Consider the following 27,201-nt stretch of genomic DNA (forward strand, 5'->3'; position numbering starts at 1 on the left):
TTAAGACACTAGACTCGGCAATTCCCATTTTTGTCAGAGACTTTCTTTCAAGTCACTTAAGGCCAGATTTTCAAAGGTATTTAGGCACTTAAAGATGATGGTAGGTGCCTAGTGCGATTTTCAAAAGCATCCAGAGGTGCCTCCCATTGCCTTCAACTGTTTCCCAGAACTTATATTTTGTGATTAATTTTTTATTGATTTTCATAAAGAAACATACAGTGAAAAGTACAAAAAAGTAAATGATATAGAGCATGCATATGTTTCCAAATATTGTTTCACAGGATGGAATTACCTAATTTTACAACTTGCCAAGACGAGAAGACATAAACTCAGCCAATACTATATAGGCATAACACGTTGAGAGTGTGTGTGTGGAGGTGTCGGCGGGAAATAACACTAATACACTAGGAGAAGGCATGCATGAGTAGGGAAAGGAGGGAAGGAACGGGCAGGTGGAATGCAGGTCTGGCATTCTTTGTGCCATTGCAATATTTTTATCCAAATGTATTGTGACAAAGTTCCTCCTCTACCTTGGTGGGTCCTGTGCTTATTGGCAGATTTGCTCACTTCAGTGATCTCCCCCACAGTCTGGATCAACTCCTCCTCTGTCTGATCAGGAGTTGGGAGGTTTGGTGGGAACCCGGGCCCGCCCTCTACTCCACGTTCCAGCCCAGTGCCCTGTGGATTGCATCTGTCTGTAGTGCCTCCTGTAACAGCTGCATGACAGCTACAACTCCCTGGGCTACTTCCTCATGGCCTCCTCCAAACACCTTCTTTATCCTCACCACAGGACCTTCCTACTGGTGTCTGATAATGCTTGTACTTCTTAGTCCTCCAGCAGCACACCCTCTCACTCTCAGCTCCTTGTGTCTCTTGCTCCCAGCTCCTCACACGCACTTCCTCTCCTCTGCTCCTCCCTACTGACTGGAGAGAGCACCTTTAAAACCAGGTGCCCTGATTAGCCTGCCTTGATTGGCTGCAGGTGTTCTAATCAGCCTGTCTGCCTTAATTGGTTCTAGCAGGTTCCTGATTACTCTAGTGCAGCCCTGCTCTGGTCACTCAGGGAACAGAACCCTGCTTCTTCTGAGGCCAGGAGTAGCTCTCCTTCAACCGTTCTGCTGTAGAGGAAGGAAGCAGAGGGCTGCTGCTGTCTGCTGCTCGTTTCCTGCTGGGCGCTGGGCCTCGCTGCTGCTGCTGCTGTTCTACTGCTGTTCCTGCTCCAGCTGTCCCTGGCGGGCTAGACACCCCCCCCTTTCTCTGCTGTCTGTTTGCTGGCTGGCTAGTTGCGTCCCCCCCCCACCTCAGTTACTGCTGTTACTCCACCTATGGCTCCTTGGGGCGGGGGCGGGCGGCCTGCTGGCCTGCTTCCCAGAGAGGAGGGAAATGAGGGACCCCAGCTCCTGTTGCTGAGGACACCATCTGAGCGGGGTCGCGCCTGCTGGCCTTCTCCAAGGAGGGAATGAGGACCCCAGCTCCTGTTGCTGAGACCCATCTGAAGAGGGTCCCTCCTGCCTGGACACCAGACCACTCACCTGGAGCTGCGGGGGTACTGTGGCTGTTGGCTGGGGAGCTGTTGGAGCCTGATGAGGAGAAGTGGGAAGAACCACCTGCTGGGGAGACCACGTGCAGTCCACCTGTGGAGGGGCTTGTTCTGGACTGAGTATCTTCGGACTATTCTCTGGTGGTGGGGTTTGGCTGGGTTTGTTGGGACACCAGGTGTGCATGAAAGCCTGCCTCGTCCATCCGTGTCCCCCTCGCCCCCACCAACCATTTTGCCCCCTCCACTACCTCTGGCTGTTTTTTCTCGTGTTTGGATCCTGCCCTGGGACTGAGCTGCTCACCTGCCCACCCGCCCACTTCATCATGGGGCCTGCAGCAGCAGCAGCCAACCATTACTTTTTGTACAGCCCGTGAGCGCACCCACCCCCACCCCTGTCGGCTAACCCCTTTCTTGCCTATTTGTCTGCCCCACCCGTTTCCCTCTGCGCCCTGATTGTCCTGCCCCCAGCCCTGCAGCTAGCCCTTGGTCTCTTTAGCCCCATTCCCAGTCGCCCGCCCACCACCCCTTGAGCCCCCAGCCCTGATTGTCCCTCCCCTCGTGCGCCACACCCCCTTCCCATGCACTTTGTCCCTTCCCCCATTGAGTTTAGCCCTTGTTCACTGCACCCTCCTTGCCGTTGTCCCCACCTATCCCCTAGTGCAACTAGAGGAGCCCGGATCCCCCTCTGTCGGTGACCTGACACCCTCCCCCGGTCCTTAGGTGCTCCCCACCCCCTTTCGCCTTCCCTTCTGCACCTCCTTCCCTGCTTGCAGCCTAGCAGGACGGTGGTTGCCTCCCTCCTTCCTCTCCCTTGCGTTTCCCCTCCCGTTCTCGTTTGGCGGGACACGGCGGGGTGAGATCCCCGCGCGATGTCCACTCCCTCTTCCACCTGCCCCCTGTATCCACTGCCCAAGCTTCTGACCTCACCTCCGCTGCCATCACTACCACTGCCCCGGTTGGGCACGCAGTGTGGCGAGTACCGGAAGCCCCTGCTGCCACGTCCGCCTTCTGATTTGGGGGAGCCGCCCAGCGTGGGACCGGTCAGGGGGAAGACGATAGGCCCTGCCCTAAGAAGCAGGCCCTCCATGCAGAGCGTGCCCCCACTGCGCGCCAGCCACTACCCCCACGGCTCCCCCCCCCATTCCCTCCACCAGCTGTTCGGAGTCCCTCTCTCCGCCCCCAGGGGTACGTTCCAGGTAGCGGCTGCCCCCTGCCTCTCCGCTCCTCGACCACCCTCTTCCGCCCCCATCTACAGCGAGGACCCTTTCCCACCTGACGAAAGCACGGCGTCCGTTTGCCTCTGGTGCCGCCTCGAACCCCCACGTGGGAACCTACTGACAGGTTGGCAAGTGTGTGGACCCACGGCCATTTGGCAGCCTCCCAAAAGTACGGGAGGTGTCTTCTTCCTGGCATCAGAGCGCGCCCAGAGGCGTAGAGATGGCCTGTGTGGGGCGTGTTTGTCCCTGGAGCCGTTGGAAGACCTGCGTCTGCTTGGCCTGACCTCCGTCCCTCCCTCTTGCCCAATGCCGCCTGTTCCAACCTTTCTCCCTGGGCGCCCCATCTCCATCCATCATCCCTCTCCCCTTGGCTGCAATTCTCCACCCTCTTTCACGTGCTCCGTTCGCCGCAAGGCAGCTTAACTGCGCCGCGGCGCTGCGGGGAGCACTCGAGGTCTTTCTGGTCCCTACACGGATCCCACTACCGGTGCATTATTCAATGGTAGCCCGTGTACCTAGTGCGGGATGGAGCACTTCTGGAGGACTGCCCCTGCCACACGGAGGAGCGCTGGGACTCCCCGAGCCCCGGCAAGTGTCAACCCTTCCATCACGGTTACCCCTGGCTGCCGCACCGAAGACTCCCCCTCCTCCTCCTTCTCGGTCCACTACTCTAGAGCAGTGCGCGCAGACTACCGCCGGATGAGAGAGGCTCGTCCCCAAGGGGGAATCTCCCCTTGTTTCTGGCTGTCCCACCACTGCCCTCCCAAGTCCCTGAGCCATTGCCCTTGCCCCACCTGACCCCTTTATCCAGCCGCCAGAGAGATCATGGAGGCTGTCCTTAAGGCAGGCAGAACGCGGGCAAGGGAAGCTCGAGCCTCCTTTGTCGACGCCACTCCCTGGGGACGTCTGGCGTGACACACCCGATCGACTCTCGACGTTCACCTTGTCCGGGTGAGACCGTTGTCGCGCACTCCTGGCTGGACAGGCATTTAATCTGTCGCGTTTCCACCTTTCCCTGGCCCACTCCTCCACGGCCACTCAACCGGCCTCCTTTTTCGATCACCACCTTGCCACCGTGACAGCCTCTCCTTGCATGGAAGAGCCTGGCTGGCGTATTGGGCACTTTACTAATAGTTTGCTGGGGATATGGCTTCGTGGCGTCCTTCAGAGTTCTGCGCCTGGCAAAGCAGAAGGCGCACCTTCTCGGCGCGCGTGGTGGGATCATGGGGAAGTGCCGCCTCTCTTCTCGTGGACTACACCCGGGTGCAGGACAAGGATGCAGCGATAGAGCAGTTGCGGAGTCTTGGAGCTGAGAGACATCGCCGCCAGCCCCGAGGATCCCATCCTCTGCGATGTGCTGAAGAAGCGGAGGAGTCCGGGCCTAAGATCCTCGACCCGGTTCTTTGTCGATCCGCTCCGCCTCCTTCGGGAGATGGTCGTGCTCCCCCCCTTCCCCCCCTTTTCCTATGTCCCCTTATGCCTCCTTTCCCTTCCTTTGTTTATTATTTTTTACCCTCTTCTACGCTGGATGAAAGGAGCGCCAGAAGCACGTCACCTGCCTCCTGCGAGACGCACCCTCTTGCGGAGATGTGTGAGAGCCAGCCTTCTACGCGACTCTTTTCTCCCTGTATCCGACAATCTAACGCTTGCAGAGTGCTCTGACGGACTCCCGTCAGCAGCACGCGGTACCGGACCGATAGAGCTTGCCTCTCACTTCTTGCCAGTTCTCGGCGCCCTCTTGTCGCATGCCCACCAATACATCTCTGAGTGTGACGCTGACCATGAGTTCTACCGTGTTTCTGGGACGTCGGCCCAGACCTGGTCACTGTCTGGGCCGATCTTTGCAGGCGTTCCTCCTCTCTCGTGCAGCGACCCATGTCGCTTATTGCCGAGAGGATCTCTGCTGACTTACGGAATTGGCATCCCGTCTCCACTCCTCATCATGACTACAAACTCATGCAAACCATCTCGATGCAGTAGGGTCCATGCTGGCGGACGTGTCCATCCAGACCAGACCTTAACACGGCCTGGGCCACACGATCTTTGATAACTTTATCTGTCCAGACCTTCTGAATTAGGGTAGGGATGGTCTTGTCATTCCCCTCATTGTCGGATCAGGAGAAAGCGTTCGACAGATTTGAACTCAACGGGTATCTCCTGACACTCTCGAGGCGTCGCTTCGGACCCGGGTTGTGGGTTTCTCCAGTGCTTACAGCTTCGCGAGTGTCGTCAGAATCAACTGACCTGACCGAGCCGGTCGCTTCGCGGGATACGGCAGGGGTGCCCCCTCTCGGGTCACTGTATGCTCTGGACGAGCCCTTGCCTCTTCCTCCGCCAAGAGGTTGACGAGGGTTGGTGCTCGGAGCGAGCTGCGGTTGGTCCTTCGCGTACCAGGCATTGCTCCCGTGTCCGGCCCGGGTGCTTGGCGCGCTGGAGCTTGCCAGCGTGTACTCGGCGCTCTTCTGCCGGGTCAATTGGGTCAGGCTTCTGGCCTGGTGTCGGGACGGTGGCAGCGCTCCCTCCCACCCACGCTTACAGGCCATCCGGTGTGAGCCGGGTCGCTGCTCTATCTGGGGCGTTTACCTTTCTGCCATGCCATTCGTCTCTCCGGAGAAACTGCACGTTGCGAGGGCAGGGTGACAGAGTGGCTCCGGAAATGGACAATAGTCCGTGCCTACTCCCTTCGGGAGAGGGCACTGCTAGCCTTAATTCAACTCGCTCCTGTCAAGCTCTGGTACGCTCAAACACTCTGTCCTGCCCCGATTTCCTGCCACTCCGGACGCAGTGTCTATTCTTTTGGCCAGGAGCACTGCGTCTCCAGGGTTCTCACCTGCCCTGAGGAGGGAGGCAGGGCCTGAGATTGCTACGCACTCAGTCCATGTCTTCCCCTCCAGCCCTGCAGAGGCTTCTGATGTGCATATACGCGTGAGCTATTGCAAACACCTCCTTCCTCCGCTCGAGGTCCATCCGACCGGCAGCTCTTTACCTCCATCCGAGAGTCTTCTTGAGACCTTTCTGGGCTGCCGGTCTTCTCAACTCCCCCGGACCGGAAGCTCTTTCAAACTATCAGGTCCGTCGGCTGCCGTGGGGGCTGACCTCTCGCGCGCCTACTGCTACACAATCCCCAGCTCGTGTCAGGTGGCAGAGTCCCCCACAGTGCACCAGAGCTAGTCTTGGTGGATCACCAGGTCGGAAACCTCCTGCACTACGACGGGGAGAACTGCTGGATCCCCGACGCTCGCTCAGCGTCATGGCTCTCCAACTTATACTCCCGGCGCATACTTTCAGGATTGAAGTGCTTTACTGCCTGGTGCCGGCTACCTCGCCGGGTCCTGCAAGAGGCACGCCCCGCCCACCCTCCCACCCCAGCCCCGTGACCTTTTTATAGGGCCGCCCCGTGGACCCAAGCAGCCCCTCCCTTTCACTGGACTGCTCACATCTGCCACCTCGCGATGGTGAAAACCCCGTGGCCCAGCCTGTACTCTGCCCTGTTCGGCCCGGGGGCACCGGGGAGCCCCGGCCGGGCGGATAGTGCTCCGGGATGTCTAGTTGGCAGTCCTTCACGGGCTGTAAGCACAGCTGTACTTGCAACGGCTTCACCCATTCCCTAACACCTGCCCTTTCTGTGCGAGGACCTTCGCAATTTATTTGGCGTGCGCCAGGTTCAGCTCCGTTCGGCCTCCATTCTTGAATATCTATGGTTTTTTTTTTTGGTTGCACTTTTCCCCTCACCTGCTTATCTATGCACTCCCCATCCGTGGCCCCACGAAGTCGCGGGATCTCCTTATCAACCTCCTCTTGGCCCTGGCCAAACTAGCCATCTACAACACCAGCGAGAGGAGGTTGACCGACAGGATTTCCTGCGACTGTGGGGCCTATTTCTGCTCCTCTGTCCATTCACGCGTCCGGGCAGAGTTCCTCTGGGTGGCGTCCACTGGCTCCCTTGACGCCTTCGAGGATCAGTGGGCGTTGTCTGGGGTTCTCTGCTCGGTGTCCCCATCAGGTTCCCTTCGTTTAGCCCTATGACCTCACTCCTGATCCTGTTTTTTTCATTAGTTGTCCCACGGAATTACTTGGTGTCCCAGACCTGTGGGTCCTCCCCTTAGGCTGGGGGGAGGTCCTTTAGAAGTGGGTGGGCTTCGCCTACCCACCCACCCCCCTGGATACCAATAGGACCAGACTCCTGCACCCCACTGGCCTGGGTCTGTCACAGTATCTAGAAACAGGGTCCAAATTTCTTCAGATTCACATAATGGCTTTCTACATGGTTAAGCTATTGTTTCTTTGGTGGCTAACTCAGACAAGTTTGAATACCACAGCTCTATTCTGGGCATAAGCCTACTTTGTTTTTGTAAAATCATGGACTTGATGCTTGCTGCTGCCCTCACAAAACAAAGCTTCGGCGGCAGAGTTAAACCCATTTTAGCATGCAGATAGCCTAGGATATAATTTCCAGATGAGGTTTGGCTACTGAAGCTGAATGTTATTTTACCTCTTATGTCCACCTCTGTTCACAGCTGCTCAACTCTTGGACAGTCCTGCAACATAGACATCAGGGTTCCTTTCCCTTTGTTATAGTGCCAACAATCAGAGGAGAACTTCCTCATGTTTGCACAACTCTGTGGTATCAATACATTTTGAATGAAATTTTGTGTTGTACCAGGTGTAGTCTGAGAGCTACAGAAGTATGTTTAACATTCTATAGTATGCCCTGCCATTGAGATGCTTTTCAAGATTGTGATAAAGCCCTTCTCATGCTTTCATAGAGGACTCTAGATCAGTGTTTCCTAACCTGGGTGCTGCGATCCCTAGGGGGATCACGGGCTTGGGTGGCGAGTCTCCAGTATCTTGAGCTCCAGCCCTGGGCGTCAGAGCTAGGAGGGCTTCAACCCCGGGCAGTCGGGTTCAGGATGCTTCAGCGCCCCCTCCACCCCACACACCCTTTTCAAGTCTTAGTGGTGGTGCTGAGGGAAGTCCGAAGTGGGTCGCCATCACTAAAAGGTTGAGAAACATTATCCTAATAGATACTCAACAAACCAAATCCCATAACCGAAAAAGAAGGCTGTGCTAGTTAAATAGCCATCTAGGTTTAGAGGCCCAGTCTCAACCCGAGGAGACCTTTTCTGTTCTCAGGGTTCCCAAGGATACACAGGCAGCCCTGACTTACTGCTATTTACCACAGTCTGGGTGCTCATCTTCCCATTGCTCAGCTCTTCTGTACTGCAACAGCAGAAGGATTTCCAGCAGAGCTACCTTAAGAAAGGCCAGCCTCCCATCCATAGGGCCACTTACTGGTTGATAGGAAATGGTTCAGATTGGATCTGCTGTTTCACACCAGTGGGAGGGTTGGGGTGGGGAATTTTCTTTCTACTCATTCCGACAATCACAGCCACAATGATTCACAGGTAGCAAGGAAGCATGTGATGAGTCACCCTTAAGCCTGCCTAAACCTGAGTTAGCTATCCACTTGAGCCTGCTGAAGCCTGATCAGTCATCCCTGAACCAGAAAATGTGATGACTCAGAGGTAATTATCTGCAGGTCATGTGATACGGCCCGCGTCATTCAACTAGAATTCAGCCAATCCACAGGTGAGGACCCACCCAAGTGATACCAAGGTTGGTATAAAAGCTCCTAAGGGAATAAGTCTCTCCAGTCTGCTCCACATCACTACGTGACTGGGAACACTCCCATTGCCAGCAATGTCAACAGACTGTTTCTGCTGCCCTTTGCTCCTGCTCTAGCCAGTGCTTGTTTTCGTGCTAGCCAGCCCTAAGTCTAGCATGTATCTGCTTCTGCCTCATATGGCCGCCTGGCAATCCTGATAGTGTAGCATTAAATATTCAGCAGTGAGACAGGCCATGCATGTCTATGCTATATTATTATCACAATTCAAAACTGCCAGGTCTGGGAAAGGCACTCAGTGTGTCACAGCTAGATACAAGGTGGACTGTTAAGCATAAGGAGTTAACACATTACAAAAGACCATTCAAGGTGAAGAGGGCAGTTAATATCTCTGCAGTCATAGGACAAAGGAGGGTTAGTGGGTTACAGATTGTTGTAAAGAGCCATAAATCCAGGTCTTTTATCATTTTTTGTGTGTGTGTGAGTTCAAGAGTGTAGCGATTGTCTAGTTTCACCCACCTGGTGATTGTTGGAGCATTAGTGCACAAGATGAGGTAGAGCACATGTTGTGATAGGCATGTGTAGGACACATGGATCTTGAAAGGTATGTTCTTGAAGCAGGGTATTGACCATCATAGCAGTGGAAATGTGTCTGCAGGTTTTGCACCTGTTTTTTATGGCATGGTCTGGTGCCACTTTGAGTTGGTGTGTTCTGGTCTGTGGGAAGCTTGCTTGTGATGATGAACTTGGGGCGGCTGGAGGGTTGTTTGAAGTCCAGAAGAGGGAGTTCAGGAGAGATGTCTTTCAGGATGTGGTCCTGATCGAGTATGGGTTGTAATTGTTTGATGACACCCCATATGGGTTGCAGTGTATGGTGATAGGTTTCAACTAGGAGTGTGAGGTATGATGTCGTCTGTCTCCGCCTCCCCCCTCCCCCATATTGAAGCAGGTTGTCTTGGGGTACTTGGGTGGCCCATTCCATGATGCAATCTACTTCTTTGGTGGAGAGTCTTTGCTGATGAAGGCAGTTTTAAATGTGTTAAGGTATGTCCTGGACTTTCTTCTTGGAGCATATTCTATGGTATGTGAATATCTGTCTGTAGATAACAGATTTCTTGGTGTGTTTGGGGTCGTTACTGAATCTATAAAAGTAAGTGTGGTAATCAGTGGGTTTCTTGTGTATAGTTGTCTGTAGGGTTCCATTGCGGAAGCTGATTGTGGCATCCATGAAGTTGATGCTGGTGTGAGAGTGTTCTAAAGAGGGTTGGATGGATGAGTGGTAGTTGTTGAACTTGTCGTAGAAATCTATGAAGTCCTCAGGCAGATCAAAAATTTCTATTCAAAAAGTCAGGGAATAAATTCCAGAGGTTTACCTGTTCTGTTCCTGCAGGGATTCCTGTGGTTCTAAGAACATTTCTGTGTGATCTGCCTTCCCAATCAGCCTGTTTAGATTTAATAAATGTTATATCCCTGTGGTGTTTCTTAGTTTGGGCAGTCTTGCCCTGCATCTGATTGTATGTTCTAATAATTTAATGCTCTAATAAAAATATAACACTAGGGATCTATTATCGACCACCTGACCAGGACAGTAATAGTGATGATGAAATGCTAAGGGAAATTAGAGAGGCCATCAAAATTAAGAACCGAATAATAGTGGGGGATTTCAATTATTCCCGTATTGACTGGGAACATTTCACTTCAGGACGAAATGCAGAGATAAAATTTCTCGATACTTTAAATGACTGCTTCATGGAGCAGCTGGTANATATCTGTCCCATAGTCTCTGAAGCCCTGATACTCGCCTGCCCCACACTTTGCAGAGCCATTTACAGCAGTTGTGAAATACAAACCACTAGTGCTTTATGCTCAGGTTTCCCTGATGCGAACAGCACATAAGGCATCAGGCAGCGGAGAATCTCAGACCCCATCCCTCCATCCTGGATCACGTTAGAGAAAGCGCTCTAAAAGTCAGGTTTATGCTCTGCTTTGCTGCATCACTGACCTCAGAGGCCCCTTCACCTCCCTCATTTGCTATTGCTAAAATATCAAGGTTTTGGAAGGCTTGTCTTTGAAATCCAGTCCCTAGGATTAGATCTCACTTCTGTTCAAAACTACTCCATTTTTTGTTTAAGTATATCATGACTAAGGCTACAATTTTGTCATGGAAGTCACTGAATCTGTGATTTCCAAAGACCTCCATGACTTCAGCCCCAGTGGCTGAGAGCTGCAGGATCCTGCCGCCTCCCACAATGGCAGGAAGCCGTTGGGTATCCCACACTGCCTGAGGCAGCAGACCCCCAAGCTTTCAGCTGCCATGGGCAGGATGGATACCTCACAGCTCCCAGCTGCTGCAGGCAGCAGGGGGGAACCCCACTGCTCCTGGTCGCTGCAGGGGGTGGGGAGATCCTGCAGCTCCCCTCCGCCATGGGGAGGGGGCGACAGGGGGACCTGCAGCTCCCAGCTGCCCAGTGCTTTCCCATTTCATCATGGATATTTTTAGTAAAAGTCACAGACAGGTTATGGGCAATAAAGAAAAATTCACAGAAGCCCGTGACCTGTCCCTGACTTTTACTAAAAATATCCATGACAAAATCTTAGCCTTAATCATGTCCAATACTATTATGTCCATTTCTAAAGAGATGGGTTAAAAAGCTTATAACAAGTGTGATAGACCCAGCCCAGTTGGGTACAGCAGAATAGCAGAAGGCAGATATACTGGCCACTGGATTAACAGTTTTCTGTACCCTGACTGACCAGAGCAGGGGCTACTCCAGGCTAATGAGAACACCTGACTCCAATTAACCTGCTAAGAGTCAGATGAGGCTGTTAAGCACCTGATTCTAATTAAGGCCCCTCTGATACTATAAAAGGGCTCATTCCAGTCAGGCCAAGGGGGAGCCAGGGAGTCAGAGGAGAGGAAGTGCCGGCGAGGAACTGGGAGCAAGAAGCGTGCAAAAAGCTGAGAGTGAGTAGGCACTGCTGGAGGACTGAGAAATACAAGCGTTATCAGACATCAGGATGAAGGTCCGGTGGTGAGAACTTTTAAGGTGTTGGGAGGAGGCCATGGGGAAGTAACCCAGGGAGTTATAGCTGTTGCACAACTGTACCAGGAAGCACTATAGACAGCTGCAGAACTACTCTGGAACCTGGAGTAGAGGGCAGGCCTGGATTCCCCCACAAACCTGCTAACTCCTGATCAAACACAGGAGGAATTGACCTGGACTGTGGTTTCTACCAGTGGGAAAGGTCTCTGTGCTGTTTCCCGACCCACAGGGTGAATCTGTGAGGTGAGCAAATCCTCCAATAAGTGTAGGACCCACCAAGGTAGAGGAGGAACTTTGTCACACTGGCCATTGGAAACACTGTCTGAGTCTAACCATCACAACCTCCCCCAAAAAGAAACAGATCCCCCTGAAATGTCAGGTCCTGAAACTTATCCCAGTGTAGAGAAGTCTCCTGGGAAGCTTGGTAAAAATCACAAACTGGGTTTCAATGGTATGGTGTGTAACTTTAGTGCCCTTGTAGCCAAGATGGAGTCTTCTGTGCAGGCAGCTCTAGACAGGAAAAGGTGCATGCAGGAACACAGCAGGCAAACTCCCTTCTGCCCCAGGGGCACCTGTTCCACACCTCCCCCCCATGGAGTAAACACTCACACACCAGAATGGTACAATGAATATAGGAAAGGGAAATAGTTATTTACAGAGGGATGAATGGAGGAAAAACAACAGCGGGGAAGACAGTAGGAAAACAGAGTTACATCCAACACAAGGTCCCATAGGCCCAGTGGTACGACAATATGAAAGGGCAGACACGGAGTAATGCGTCTAGACTCAGAGTTCAGGAGTCCAAGGCAGAGTTCCAGTCCGACAGTGAGTCTTGGGTGTTCCTTGTCGTCTTTGGCACCAGTGAACTTTCAAATCCCTCTGTTGCCCTCTTCAGCTGCTCTTTGCAAACCCACACAGAGTGACAATCTCCTCACTTAGTCACTGGAGCTACAAACACCCCCACCCTGTCACTCTCCCTCTCTCCATGGCCACTGGAACAACCAACACTTCCTCTGCCTCACAACAAGGTTTGAAAGCAGCCATGGTCCCTAAACCCTGGGTTGGGGGGGGGGAGATTTACAGGTGTTCTGAACTGTACCTGTCATTTGCTTGCAAACACTTTCCTAAGGCTTTTTTGGTTCATCGTACCTCCAAAATGGCTTGAAACATTTGTTTTCTTGGCCATGCTGAGGTCAAATGGCTTGTAGCTCTTTTGGAAGGATTGGAGCTGGTTAAAGCTAGGTGTATACATAAGGAGCAATTATTAGGGGTTTGGAGAAGGTCCCATATGAGGAAAGATTAAAGAGGTAGGACTCTTCAGCTTGGAAAAGAGGAGACTAAGGGGGGATGTGACAGAGGTATATAAAATCATGAGTGATGTGGAGAAAGTGGATAAGGAAAAGTTATTTACTTGTTCGCATCATATAAGAACTAGGGGGTCACCAAATGAAATTAATAGGCAGCAGGTTTAAAACAAATACAAGGAAGTTCACGCAGCGCACAGTCAGCATGTGGAACTCCTTACCTGAGGAGGTTCTGAAGGCTAGGACTATAACAGTGTTTAAAAGAGAACTGGATAAATTCATGGTGGTTAAGTCCATAAATGGCTATTAGCCAGGATGGGTAAGGAATGGTGCCCCTAGCCTCTGTTTGTGAGAGGATGGAGATGGATGGCAGGAGAGAGATCATTTGATCATTGCCTGTTAGGTTCTCTCCCTCTGGGGCACCTGGCATTGGCCATTGTCGGTAGAGAGATACTGGGCTAGATGGACCTTTGGTCTGACCCAGTATGGCTGTTCTTATGTATGCTGTGGAAATATGGTTCTTGGCCTCTGACATCCTTCCTAATAGTAACTCTAAAGAGGATTAGAGGGCAGAAGATGGTTTTTGGAGAGTGGTGACTGTAACTTTAATTGTGAGAGTGTCTGCTGCCACCTTTTCTTTTCTTTTCAAATTAGATTCAGCTTCCTGTCCTCAGCAGTGGATATCTTGGCTGGGAGTTGGGGAGGAGGGTCTTTTTTCGTCTGGATTGGGAGCTTGCCATTGCTGCATAAACTCTAGTGGGCATCAGCACAGTAAAGTGCATGATATTTGGCTGGTGGAGGGGAAAGAGTGGTGCTTGATGGCAAATGGGGATAGATGCTGGTGGGTTGCCTCTGACCACTCAGGAATTCACACAACCATGTTTCATGGCCCCCTGGTGATCTTCATTCCCAGCACTTCTGAAAATCAGGAACTGTTCATCTCTCTGGGATTCACTTCCCCTCCCTCTCTCTCACACCTTCCTTCTCTGTCTCCATTTGAAAATATTTGATTTGGGGTAATAACAGCAAGTAAAACATTGAGAAATGCCTGATATTGGCTATTTCTAAGGTGCAAAATGGTGTATAAGCACTGTGAGGGAAAATATAGCTACTAGAGGAAAGGTTGTTCATAGAGCTGGGCCTTGCATTCAGACCTGAACACAGAAATACTCATCTGGCAAGGTAGTGCATGGCCCCAAGTTTCTATCACGAAGAACTTTTTTTATCCTGGGCCTGTATAGTACACTGTATGGAAAACTCTCTTAAAATTGCAAGATATCACTTTAATTGTAAGGGGTTTCCTGGTTCTGCTTGCAAGCGAGGGGGCTCTGTAGGGAAGTGTATGATCAGATTCAGACTGCGAAGAGCCATCATAGAGTAAGGTGGGGTGAGATGTACTGCTCTGTTATAGGGAACCACCTCCTTTATTTCTCTGGGGTTTGGAGTTCTTGTGACTAATCATTATGAATTCTAAGAAATAAAGTAGTGTTATGTTGCAACCTTCCAGGAAGATAAAAACATAAACTACTCTAACTCTTTTTGTCGGAGTGTTGCGACTTTCAGATCTGTAATTGAGTGACCAGGGAGGTTGAAGTGTTCTCCAACTGGTTTTTGAATGTTATAATTCTTGACATCTGACCTCCCCGGTCACTCAATTACAGACCTAAAAGTCGCAATACTCCAACAAAAAAACTTCAAAAACAGACTCCAATGAGAAACTGCAGAATTGGAATTAATTTGCAAACTGAGAACCATTAAATTAGGCTTGAATAAAGACTGGGAGTGGATGGGTCATTACACAAAGTCAAACTATTTCCCCGTGTTTATTTGTTCCCCTACTGTTACTCACACCCTCTTGTCAACTGTTGGAAATTGACCATCCTGATTATCACTATAAAAGATTTTTTTCTCCTGCTGATAATAGCCCACCTTAATTGATTAGTCTCATTATAGTTGGCATGGCAATATCCCTTTTTTCATATTCTCTGTGTATAATTATCTTCCTACTTTATTTTTCACTGCATGCATCTGATGAAGTGGGTTTTAGCCCACAAAAGCATACGCCCAAATAAATGTGTTAGTCTCTAAGTTGCCACAAGTACTCCTCATTCTTTTTAGTGTCTACAGTTATCTTAGTGTCAGTTATCTATCCTGGCGAAAGCTTAACCCACCAAGGGCTTTGTGGATTAGAACAAGGATTTTTTCATTCAGTCTGGAAGCAGATCACCTGGGGTGTTTGTGTAGCCCTGCTGTCCTGTGTTAACTCTGGGTCTCATTTTCAGAAGTCTGAAGAACCACTGCTCCAAATGAAATTAGCTGGCACTGGGTTCCTTTAACTTCATTGCTCGAGAGGTAGTCAGTAGAACAAATACGCATTCTGATGAGCTAGTGTTCTATTGAGCAGGCCCATGCCTGTGAAAAGGAGAACCTGCTGTTCTTCTCTGCTAAAGAGCATCTTGCAACTGATCATTAGTAGTTATAGCTATTTCAGTTCAAGTCTGCCATCTGCTGCTGTTACATGGTAGTGTGCAAACTGCCTGGGCTCCCTCTGTTAGCTGACTCATGCAAAATGTCTTGGCTTTTCTTAGCAAAAGGGTATGTGTTGTGCAGGGGTCAGCTAGCTGAGGGGACTGATGACATATAAAAGACTTGGGAGGACTTTGTGGGTTATCTCCAGAAACTGGGGCTGCAAAATCAATCAGTTTAATAGCCTGTTAGTGTCTTTCAAATTTCAATGGTAGTGTGTTTTCTGCAGTAAGCTGGTACGACAGTATTGTAAGATCCAGGATGATCTGAAGGAACGGGGCAAGGCCCCATTGTCTAAAAGCCCAACACACTTCAGTGCAGCCAGAGCCTTCTTCCTTCACCACTGGCCTCCCCCAGAGCTGGCACTAGGTGGCATCACCCACCACAGGAACACTGGGTTTCCATTGCCATCCCCCAGCCTCTCTCGCCAACCAAAATCTGGATCCCAGGCACTGAAGGAAGGGAAGCCCATTACATATGTATTTAGTTACACTGAAATTCCTCTGTATTCCTTACTCACCCATTTCCCTCCCTTTTCCCAACACTTGCTGTGTTAAATCTAATTTGAGCCATCATCCTGCACATACCTATGCCCATGAGTAGTCCCATTGACTTCAGTACCAGCCCCAGTCCCTTGCATCTCCCTTCCATGCCCTCCTATCACCAGCCATACCCACCTCTCTGTCCTCTGAGCCTTTCCATGTCCCCTATATGCACCCCAGCCTCTTCCACTTCCACACCTTCCTGCTGCCGCACTTTTCCATGTATCCCTATTATACACTCCACCCAATCCAGTCCAGTTTGACACAAACTCAAACATTTAAAGATCAGCCTGAATCTCCCCCCTCCCCACATTTTGTCCTTATATCAGTGAACTGAAAAAAATCAGCCATTCATCCAGTTCTATTCATCCTCTTATTATGGAGTGGCAGCAGTCCCTTCTCACTTTAACTATGGTGGGGATACTGCCACTCCATAATAATACGGGCTCAGATCCTCAAAGGTATTTAGGCACCTAACTCATAGATTCCAATGAGAGTCAGGCATCTAAATACCTATGAGGATCTGAACCTTGGTGAATTCAGACCATGTTCCCAAGGTGTGGAACAACAAAGGCACAGAGAAGTTACATTTACCCACAATTCCTGCATCATTGAAACTTTCTGTGATCTTAAGTGGTGTGATAGACCCAGGCCAGTTGGGAACAGCAGAGTAGTAGAAGGGAGATATACTGTCCATTAGATAAGCAGTTTTCTATTTCCTGAGTGACCAGAGCTGGGGCTACTCCAGGCTAATGAGAACACCTGACTCCAATTAACCTGCTAAGAGTCAGATGAGGCTGTTAAGCACCTGATTCTAATTAAGGCCCCTCTGATACTATAAAAGGGCTCATTCCAGTCAGGCCAAGGGGGAGCCAGGGAGTCAGAGGAGAGGAAGTGCCGGCGAGGAACTGGGAGCAAGAAGCGTGCAAAAAGCTGAGAGTGAGTAGGCACTGCTGGAGGACTGAGAAATACAAGCGTTATCAGACATCAGGATGAAGGTCCGGTGGTGAGAACTTTTAAGGTGTTGGGAGGAGGCCATGGGGAAGTAACCCAGGGAGTTATAGCTGTTGCACAACTGTACCAGGAAGCACTATAGACAGCTGCAGAACTACTCTGGAACCTGGAGTAGAGGGCAGGCCTGGATTCCCCCACAAACCTGCTAACTCCTGATCAAACACAGGAGGAATTGACCTGGACTGTGGTTTCTACCAGTGGGAAAGGTCTCTGTGCTGTTTCCCGACCCACAGGGTGAATCTGTGAGGTGAGCAAATCCTCCAATAAGTGTAGGACCCACCAAGGTAGAGGAGGAACTTTGTCACACTGGCCATTGGAAACACTGTCTGAGTCTAACCATCACAACCTCCCCCAAAAAGAAACAGATCCCCCTGAAATGTCAGGTCCTGAAACTTATCCCAGTGTAGAGAAGTCTCCTGGGAAGCTTGGTAAAAATCACAAACTGGGTTTCAATGGTATGGTGTGTAACTTTAGTGCCCTTGTAGCCAAGATGGAGTCTTCTGTGCAGGCAGCTCTAGACAGGAAAAGGTGCATGCAGGAACACAGCAGGCAAACTCCCTTCTGCCCCAGGGGCACCTGTTCCACACCTCCCCCCCATGGAGTAAACACTCACACACCAGAATGGTACAATGAATATAGGAAAGGGAAATAGTTATTTACAGAGGGATGAATGGAGGAAAAACAACAGCGGGGAAGACAGTAGGAAAACAGAGTTACATCCAACACAAGGTCCCATAGGCCCAGTGGTACGACAATATGAAAGGGCAGACACGGAGTAATGCGTCTAGACTCAGAGTTCAGGAGTCCAAGGCAGAGTTCCAGTCCGACAGTGAGTCTTGGGTGTTCCTTGTCGTCTTTGGCACCAGTGAACTTTCAAATCCCTCTGTTGCCCTCTTCAGCTGCTCTTTGCAAACCCACACAGAGTGACAATCTCCTCACTTAGTCACTGGAGCTACAAACACCCCCACCCTGTCACTCTCCCTCTCTCCATGGCCACTGGAACAACCAACACTTCCTCTGCCTCACAACAAGGTTTGAAAGCAGCCATGGTCCCTAAACCCTGGGTTGGGGGGGGGGAGATTTACAGGTGTTCTGAACTGTACCTGTCATTTGCTTGCAAACACTTTCCTAAGGCTTTTTTGGTTCATCGTACCTCCAAAATGGCTTGAAACATTTGTTTTCTTGGCCATGCTGAGGTCAAATGGCTTGTAGCTCTTTTGGAAGGATTGGAGCTGGTTAAAGCTAGGTGTATACATAAGGAGCAATAGTTAAAGTGTCATTATTAGAAATATTCATAAACTTTCTTGTGACTCAGGTTTTGCTGCAGCTGCTTGCCTGATCCAGAGATGAATGGCCAAAGGTTGGGGGTAATTAACCATGACAAAATGTGGCCTCGTAGGAGTCTGGGAGCAGGTCCTGGTGCAAGAAGAGAGGGTGAAGGGCTGGTAGGAACATGAATTGGTGCCACTGAGTTGCTCTGAATGGAGCTTTGTGGAACAGGGACTGGATACTTGATGAGTTAAGGAATACCGGCAGGAAAGGGAGTTGCTGGGGTCTGGTGGAGGAGTGGAGTGTATTAGAGGAATGCATGGGAAGGATGCTCCCACTAGGCACCTACCTCCATCTTTAGGTGGCTAAATACCTTTGAAAATCTGGCCTTAAGTGATTTGAAAGAAAGCCTTGGGCAGAAATAGGAATTGCCCAGTCTAGTGTCTTCAGTACATGCTCCTCCGTCCTCTCTAAAAAGCAATACATCCATCTAAAGAGATAAAGAAGTAGTCTTTAATAAATCTCCTCACCGTGATTATCTGATTTACAGCAAAGCAATAAGGAAACAGGCTAATGATTTATAGAGATAAGAAAAATGTTGGTGGCACTATTTTTGCAAAACCTCATCAGTTGGGTTTTGGTTTCTATGCAGTCGAACTGAAGAGCAGATGTGGCTTGGATCTGAGCCCATTTTATTTACACACCCAAAGTTGTTCTACGAGTGGAAGAGCATGGGATAGTCAGGAAGAAGCCGTTTAAGATAAATTACTCTAGTTGTGGCTCAGCTCCATGTATCTTACAACACATCCTGTTTTTATGTAGTAGATAGACTAATTAGATGTGGGCCTAAACCTCAAGGCCATGGATCCAAACACCCCTAAGTGCTGGCAAAGTTGGGTTTTACCTCAGAACTTCATGGCTGGTCTATATCTGTAATGTGCTCACTGAACCTTTAGTAAAAGCCCATCCAAGGAAGGGACTGGCCACGGATCCAATCCTGAGCTGCCATTGACTCCTATGCCTGCAGAATCAAGCCTTGGAAGGAAACACTTGAGATAGGAGGTTTAAAGGAATGGACAAGAATATGACTGGAAAAGCTGAAAGTGCTCCTCTGCCCAGACAATTGAACTGGTTTTCTGTGGCCTGGCACGCTGGGTAGCCATTGTGCAATGAGTGCAAAGTTCAAATCAGATGGTAGCATCAAGACCACCAGGTGTTAATGAGGTACAAGGCTTCGGAGAACTCAATCCTGTGGAACGTCAGTTTACCTGAGGGTTTTAAAAATGTTTTTCTGCTCTCTAATATTACGTGCAAACAGGTACCCTTATGTCAGTGGGGGTGATAATGTGCCCTGGCTATAGCCTCTCCTGCCGTCTAGGCCAACCAAAGACTCCCTTACACTTGATGAATCCTCAGCTGTCCACACAAGAAGTTTTAAGTCCTGTTTGGATCGCTAGAGTGATGCGAAAGGGATTAGTGTGGTGAGACCCTTGCATACACAGAGTACAAAGTGGTTCAGCTGACCCTCTGGGAAAGGTCACTTCAGTATCTAGAATCAGTTCTGGAAGATTTCAGATCATCTTGGAGAGCTGGTTGTTTAACTCACGCAATTTAACACTGTAAAATGTTTGGGGATGTCTCAGGCTGGTTTCTCGGGGCAGATGGTCACTAAATACTTGAGATCTTTCACAAGTTTCAGTGTACAATGGGCTGGGCCAGATCCCTAAAATGTAGGGAAAGTTTCAATTAGATCTGAACTTTACAGCTTGGGTCTTTATCACTCTTCTGGGATGAACCAAAACTCGATCTGAACACCTCCCATGTGCTGAACACCACCTACATCCAAATTTTGAATTGGATCTGAATTTTGAAGCTGAGTCAGGCCCCATCTATAGTGCCAATACATGTGTCCCCGAAGCACTTCCCAGAGAGAAGAAATTCTGATTTTGTGGTGCGATTTAAAAAGAGGAATAGGCTTGAATCAGATATAGAATTATGGTGTATTTGATCAGATAATAGAGCTATATTTTGCTGGTGTCATATGACATGGCAGAATTGCTTAATTTCATAAGACAGTTCCCCACCCAATGCTATTATCTTGTCTTGATTTATGTGATAAGATGTACCTGGTGTGATCTATGCTCAAATGCACATTGGCTCAAGACTATGGTAATGCTTTACATCTATCAGACCTTCCATCTGAGTTAAATTGCTTCACAATTATTAATAAACTCAGCTTTACAACATTCCTGTAAGGCAGGGATGCAGAAAATGAGGCATAGTGAGATAAAATGACTTGGTCAGAGCAGGACTGGAGCTAGGGGTTTTAGCGCCCTGGGTGCACGGCAATTTTGCCACCCCATGCGCTGGTCCCACGGCTCTGGTGGAGATGCCGCAGTCGGGACTGCGGACGGTCCTCCGGAGCCGCGCGAGCAGCCGACCATCCGCAGGCACGACTGCGGCAGCTCCACCGGAGCTGCGGACCAGCGGACCCTCCACAGGCACGACTGTGGCAGCTCCACCGGAGCCCCCTGCCACCCCCTCTGGCAAAATGCCTCCCACCAATAATCCTGGCGCCCTAGGCGATTGCCTACGCCACCTAAATGGAAGCGCTGGCCCTGGGTCAGGGTCATCCATTTATGTGTTAGCTACATATCGGTGTAACTTTACTGGTATAGTTGTACTGATACAACCCCCATGTATCAACATTATTCCAACATAAAATTGGCTTTTGAGGAGTTTAGCTTAAAGGCCTTCCTAAGGGACATAAGCTAAATTGAAAAAAGCACTCTAAAGCCCAGTTTATACTTTAAAGTTTTACTGGCATAACTGTGTCGGTAAGGGATGCAATTCCCCCTGCCCCCACCGCTCCTCTGGAGATAGTTATGCTGTTAAAAGCATTGATGGAGATACAATTATACTGCTGGAAGGTGTTTTATATGCATATAGCTTATTTCACTTCACCGAACCAGAATAAGCTAAGGGTATGTCTACATTATGAAATTAGTTCGAATTTATAAAAGTTGATTTTTTAGAAACTGATTTTATACAGTCGATTGTGTCCCCCCTTAAGACCATTAAGTCATCGGCGTGCATCCACAGTAGTTAACATTACATAGCACATGTGCTTTCATTACAAGGTCGTATTTTGCCTCTTATTGAGGGTATGCTGGTTTGGTGTGAAAGATCTTTCAAGCAGGGCTGGGCAACAGAATTTTGGCTTGCAGGTAGCCATGGTAAGACAGTCTTTTGGCTTCTTTAACCTTCACAACATGTGGGAATGGTTTCAAACAGCTGCATCCTCATTTCCCATACCAAGTAGCTGTTGGGTTGGCCATTTAAAAGGAGGAGGGGCTGCGGTTTTCGGGTTAACATGCAGCACAAACCCAGCTAACCACCCCTGGCCCACACATACCCAATTCTCTGGGATGATCGCTTCACGCCTCCCCCTACCGCGTGGCTAACAGTGGGGAACATTTCTGTTCAGCCACAGGCAAACAGCCCAGCAGGAGCATGCTCCTCTGAATATCTCCTTAATAAAATCACCCTATTTCAACCAGGTCACAATGAATGATATCAGTCTCCTGAGGATAACACAGAGAGATAAAGAATGGATGTTGTTTGAATGCCAGCAAACACCGGGACCATATGCTACAATGTTTTTTATGCAATGATTCCTGACTACATGCTACTGGCCTGGCGTGGTAAAGTGTCCTACCATGGAGGACAGAATAAGGCTGCCCTCCCCAGAAACCTTTTGCAAAGGCTTTGGGAGTACATCCAGGAGAGCTTTATGGAGATGTCCCTGGAGGATTTCCGCTCCATCTCCAGACACGTTAACAGACTTTTCCAGTAGCTGTACTGGCCACCAATGCATCCCAAGTCTTCAGGGCAAATTAATCATTAAACACGCTTGCTTTTAAACCATGTATAATATTTCCAAAGGTACACTCACCAGAGGTCCCTTCTTCACCTGGTGGGTCCGGGATGCAGTCTTGGGTGGGTTCGGGGGGTACTGACTCCAGGTCCAGGGTGAGAAACAGTTCCTGGCTATCAGGGAAAACAGTTTCTCCATTTTCTTGCTGTGAGCTATCTTCAACCTCCTCCTCATCTTCCTCATCCCCCAAACCCGCATCCCTGGTGCATGCTACTCCTTTGATGGAGCCAAAGCACGGGGGTGGGGTACTGGTGGCTGCACCATCTAGAATGGCATGCAGCTCATCATAGAAGTGGCATGTCTGGGGCTTTGACTCAGAGCAGCTGTTTGCCTCTCTGGTTTTTTGGTAGGCTTGCCTCAGCTCCTTAAGTTTCACGCGGCACTGCTGCAGGTCCCTGTTATAGCCTCTGACCTTCGTGCCCGTTGAGATTTTTTTCAGATATTCAGGCATTTTGTCTTTTTGAATGGAGTCCTGATAGCACAGATTCGCCTCCCCATACAGCGATCAGATCCTGTACCTCCCGTTCGGTCCATGCTGGGGCTTTTTTGCAATTCTGGGACTCCATCATGGTCACCTGTGCTGATGAGATCTGCACTCACCTGCAGATCGCCAAGCTGGCCAAATAGGAAATGAGATTCAAAAGTTTGCGGGCCTTTTCCTGTCTACCTGGCCAGTGCATCGGAGTTGAGAGCACAGTCCAGAGCAGTCACAATGGAGCACTCTGGGATAGCTCCCAGAGGCCAATACCATCAAATGGCATCCACACTACCCCAAATTCGACCCTGCAAAGTTGATTTCAGTGCTAATCCCCTCATCAGGGAGGAGTACAGAAAGCGATTTTAAGAGCCCTTTAAGTTGAAAATAATGGCTTCGTCGTGTGGACAGGTGCAGGGTTAATGCCGCTAAATTTGACCTAAACTCGTAGTGCAGACCAGGGCTAAGTAGCAGCACAGTTATGCCTGTATAACCACATCTACATTAGGGTTTTTTAACTGCTTTAACTATACCAGCATAGTTAAAAGTGCAACACTTTTAAATGTGGACAAGGCCTTATATCACTGTAATACTAATTTAACAGTATCAATTTAAATTCACACCTTGGAACATTTTCTTGGTACATCCCAGCAGACAAGGCCTCACTTATCTACTTGTTAGAAATCTTCACAAACACTTCCCTAACAGGTATATTTCATATATGTCTCTTTAAGTACACTAAAGCCATATTCGGAATGATGAGTACAGGGAAGAATTTTACCTACATGGTCTAACAACTACACAATACATGTGCACACTTAAGTCCAACTCTGAGGGTGTGTGCAGTGATGGCACTGTTGTTTTAATTTGTGCAGGAAGGAACAAACAACGTTTAAGGGATTACAGTACAGAATATTAAAGCTCAGTTCATACTGTAAATATGTTCCCACAGCTTTTAATTGTTTGGTGGAAACATATAGGTTTTTATAAGCCTGCCTATCACTGCTGCACACAAAGGGAAGTTTATAATGTATATTAATCAAAAGATAGGGAGTGTTGTAGCAAATTGAGAAGAGAAGCAAAGGAATACAAGGAGAATTAAGGACAATATGAAGGAGTTTTTTAAAGTATAGTAGGAATGAAAAAAATCCTCTGATGTTCCCCTGGTGTTATCCAGACCAGTGATCTGCTAGGTCACTCCAATCCTTGACTCTAGGAGCTAGCCTTACCCTGCTCTGCTGTCAGAACCCCTACTCCTGGGCTGTTCACTCACAGCCTCTGGCATATAAGCTACTCCTTGGATTGTGCAACTGAATGACACTAGCCAATATCTCCAGTCCCAGACACAACCCTAGGAACCTCTGTCTTGCAGTGTCCAGTTATGCCTGCTGAGTGCTGCAAGCTTATATGAGTTCATCAATTTAACAAATAAATTGATACATATTAGGCTTATTATCCCAAGGGGAGTCTCTGACATGCGTCAAACCAAACACACTGCTTCAGATAGAATAACCAAACAGGTTTATTAACTACAAAGATAGATTTGAAGCGTTAATAAGTGATAGGCAAAAAGTCAGAGTTAGTTACCAAAAGAAATAAAATATAAGAACGCAGTCTAAACTCTCAGCCCTATTAGACTGGGCAGCAACTACATTAAGCAGTTTTTCTTACTCTGCTGGATATTGCAGTCCTTAATATACAGGTTTGTTCCTTAAACCTGGGCCAATCTCCTGTGTTGGAGTCTTGTCTTCTTCTCAGTGTCTTGGTTGCTTGCAGCATAGGTGGGGCAGGAGAAGGGCCAGTATGTGTCCACTCTGTCTGTTTTATGCCCTCAGTCCATGTGCTTGGGGAGCACAAGTCCAGGCATGTCTGGGGGGGAATTGCTGAGTCTCTCCAAGCAAGCTTGAGCAATTCCCCTCGTGTGGCCTCATGCAGGTGAGTCATTGCATTGTAGCTCACTTGCTGGACAATGGCTGTTGATGGGTTGTTTGACACCCCGCCCGGGAGTTGGTTACTTTCCTTGCTGTTGTCTCTGGGGAGCTAATATCTGTCTGATTCCCCAGCATGTTTTAGTGACCATACAGCACAATTCTCATAACTTCATATGCATTAATGATACACATATATGGGTAGAGAAATAACTTTCAGCAGATCATAACCTTTCCCCAGGTACCTTACAAGGCATGTTTTATATGTAAGATTATGATTATATGAAAATGAGAAATATGAGGGTTACAGTACTCTCCCCTAATATATAGAATGCCACTGTATAGAAGGAACAAAAATAATCCAAACAATGGTATTGCTTCATTTCTAGATGGAAAAGGTAGAATTATTAATAATAATGCAGAACAGGCATAAGTGTTTCATAAATATTTCTCTTCTGTATTAGGGAAAAACAGATGATGTAGTCATATCATATGATAACACTTTTACCATTCCACTAGTATCTCAGGAGGTATCTCAGGAAGATGTTAAACAGAAGCTACTAAACTTAGACCCTGTAAATCAACAGGTCCAGATAACTTACATCCAGGATAACTTGCTTGAAATAATGTTGATTTTCAATAAGTCCTGGAACACTAGGGAAGTTCCAGAAGACTGGAAGAAAGCTCATGTTGTGACAATATTTTAAAAAGGCAAACAGAATGACCCAGATAATTATAGGCACATCAGTCTGACATTGATACTGGTCAAGATAATGGAGTGGCTGATACGGGAGTTGATTAATAAAGAATTAAAGGAGGGTAACACAATTAATGCAAATCAACACGGGTTTATGGAAAATAGATTCTGTCAAACTAACTTGATACATTTTTGATGTGATTACAAGTGTGGTTGATAAAGGTAATAGTGTTGATGTAATATACTTAAACTTCTCTAAGGGTTTTGACTTGGTACCACATAAAATTTTGATTAAAAAACTCGAACATAAAATTAACCAGGCACACATTAAATGGATTAAAACTTGGCTAATGTATAGGTCTCAACATGTAATTGTAAACAGAGAATCATCAAATGGGTGTGTTTTTTGACTGGGGTCCCACAAAGATTTCTTCTTGACCCTATACTATTTAATATGTTTTTCAATGACTTGGAAGAAAACATAAAATTGTGGGATTGGTAAATAATGAAGATGACAAATTACTGACACTTAGCAATCTGGATTCCTTGCTAAAATGGGGCAAGCAAACAATGTGTGTTTTAATATGGTAACGTAAATACATACATCTAGGAACAAAGAATGCAGGCCATACTTACAGGTTGGGGGATGCTATCCTGGGAAGCAGTGACTCTGAAAAAGATTTGGGGGTCCTGGTGCGTAAGCATCTGAACATGAGCTCTCAAAGTGATGCTGTAGCTGAAAGAGTAACACCACTCTTGGTTTCATAATCACAAGGATCTCAAGAAGGAGTAGAGAGGTTATTTTGCCTGTGTATTTGGCACTGATGCAACTGCTAATGGAATACTGTGTCCAGTTCTGGCATCCACAATTCAAGAAGGATGTTGATTAATTTGAGAGGGTTCAGAGACAAGTCACGAGAATGATGAAAGGATTAGAAAACAAGTTTTAGAGTAATAGACTCCAGGAGCAAAATATATTTAGCTTAACATAGAGAAGTTCAAGGGGTGACCTGATTACAGTCTAAAAATATCTACATGGGAAATAAATATTTGATAATGGGCTCTCCATTCTAGTAGACAAAGGCATAACATGATCCAGTGGCTGGGAGATGAAACTAAACAAATTTAAACTGGAAAGAAGGTGTACACTTTTAACATTGAGGGCAATTAATCACTGGAACAATTTACCAATGTTGATGGTAGATTCTCTATCACTGGCAATTTTAAAATCAATATGGGATATATTTCTAAAAGTTCTGCTCTAGGAATAATTTGGGGAAAATTCTGTAGCCTGTTTTATACAGGAGGGCAGACTAGATGATCACAGTGGTCCCTTCTGGCCTTGGATTCCAAGCATTTAATTTAATTTCTTCTGTAGCAGTGTAAGAGAGCATTCCTACTAGTTTTTAAAAGTGATATGCAAAGAAATCATGATGTATGTGCCCTTTTTTGTATCTTCATGATGTTTAAAGAAGTCATGGAAGTCTAAATTAAAGAAAGGAAGAAAAGAGGATTGAGCAGAAAGTTCCAGCTTCTGTTCACTTTAAAAATTCAGGTTTTTACTATTCTGGCTTTCCTGGAAGGCTTTGTAGATGACTGTAGAATTGGTAAGAGTATGACATCAGAGATACTATACAAGTTAAACCTGACTGATAGAGACAGGAACAGTTTTTTATTCACTGTGTCTAAAATTCTGCTTTTGTTTGTACCTATTAATCTCATGTGCCCATGAAACGCTTGGGAGAGAAACTCTCTACAATTTCACCACCTCATCTGAAAATAAGGGCTCAGGAAGCTCTATTGTTCAACCATCAAACAAATCTTCCAGCAAAAATCAGACTTGTAATTTCTGATATTTTTAAGTAAAAAACAAAGCTGGAAAAAAAAAAGTCATTTAACAAATATCCAGACCTGCTTTCTACATTATAGAGACAGCAATAAAATACATAAAAATAATAAAATATAAATAATAAAATAAAATAAAATGCTAGAACTGGGCCTCATCCTCCTTGATTGAACTAACCTCGTTATCTCTAGCTTGCTTGCTAGCATATATATACCTGCCCCTGGAAATTTCCACTACAT

General features: G+C 47.9%; 1 long non-coding RNA gene across 1 annotated transcript in view; it reads right to left on the minus strand.

The window, feature by feature from the left end:
* Positions 1-369: 369 nt before the first annotated feature.
* Positions 370-27,201, minus strand: part of LOC142046333 (uncharacterized) — a 277,336-nt gene continuing 250,504 nt past the window's right edge. The window contains exons 2-3 of the long non-coding RNA XR_012655240.1: positions 802-910; positions 370-603 (exon numbers count right to left, since the gene is read on the minus strand). This is a non-coding gene — a long non-coding RNA (uncharacterized LOC142046333). The remainder of the gene's footprint in view (positions 604-801; positions 911-27,201) is intronic.

The sequence above is a fragment of the Chelonoidis abingdonii genome, chromosome 2 (genome assembly GCF_003597395.2).
Source record: "Chelonoidis abingdonii isolate Lonesome George chromosome 2, CheloAbing_2.0, whole genome shotgun sequence".
In the NCBI taxonomy this organism is placed as follows: Eukaryota; Metazoa; Chordata; order Testudines; family Testudinidae; genus Chelonoidis; species Chelonoidis abingdonii.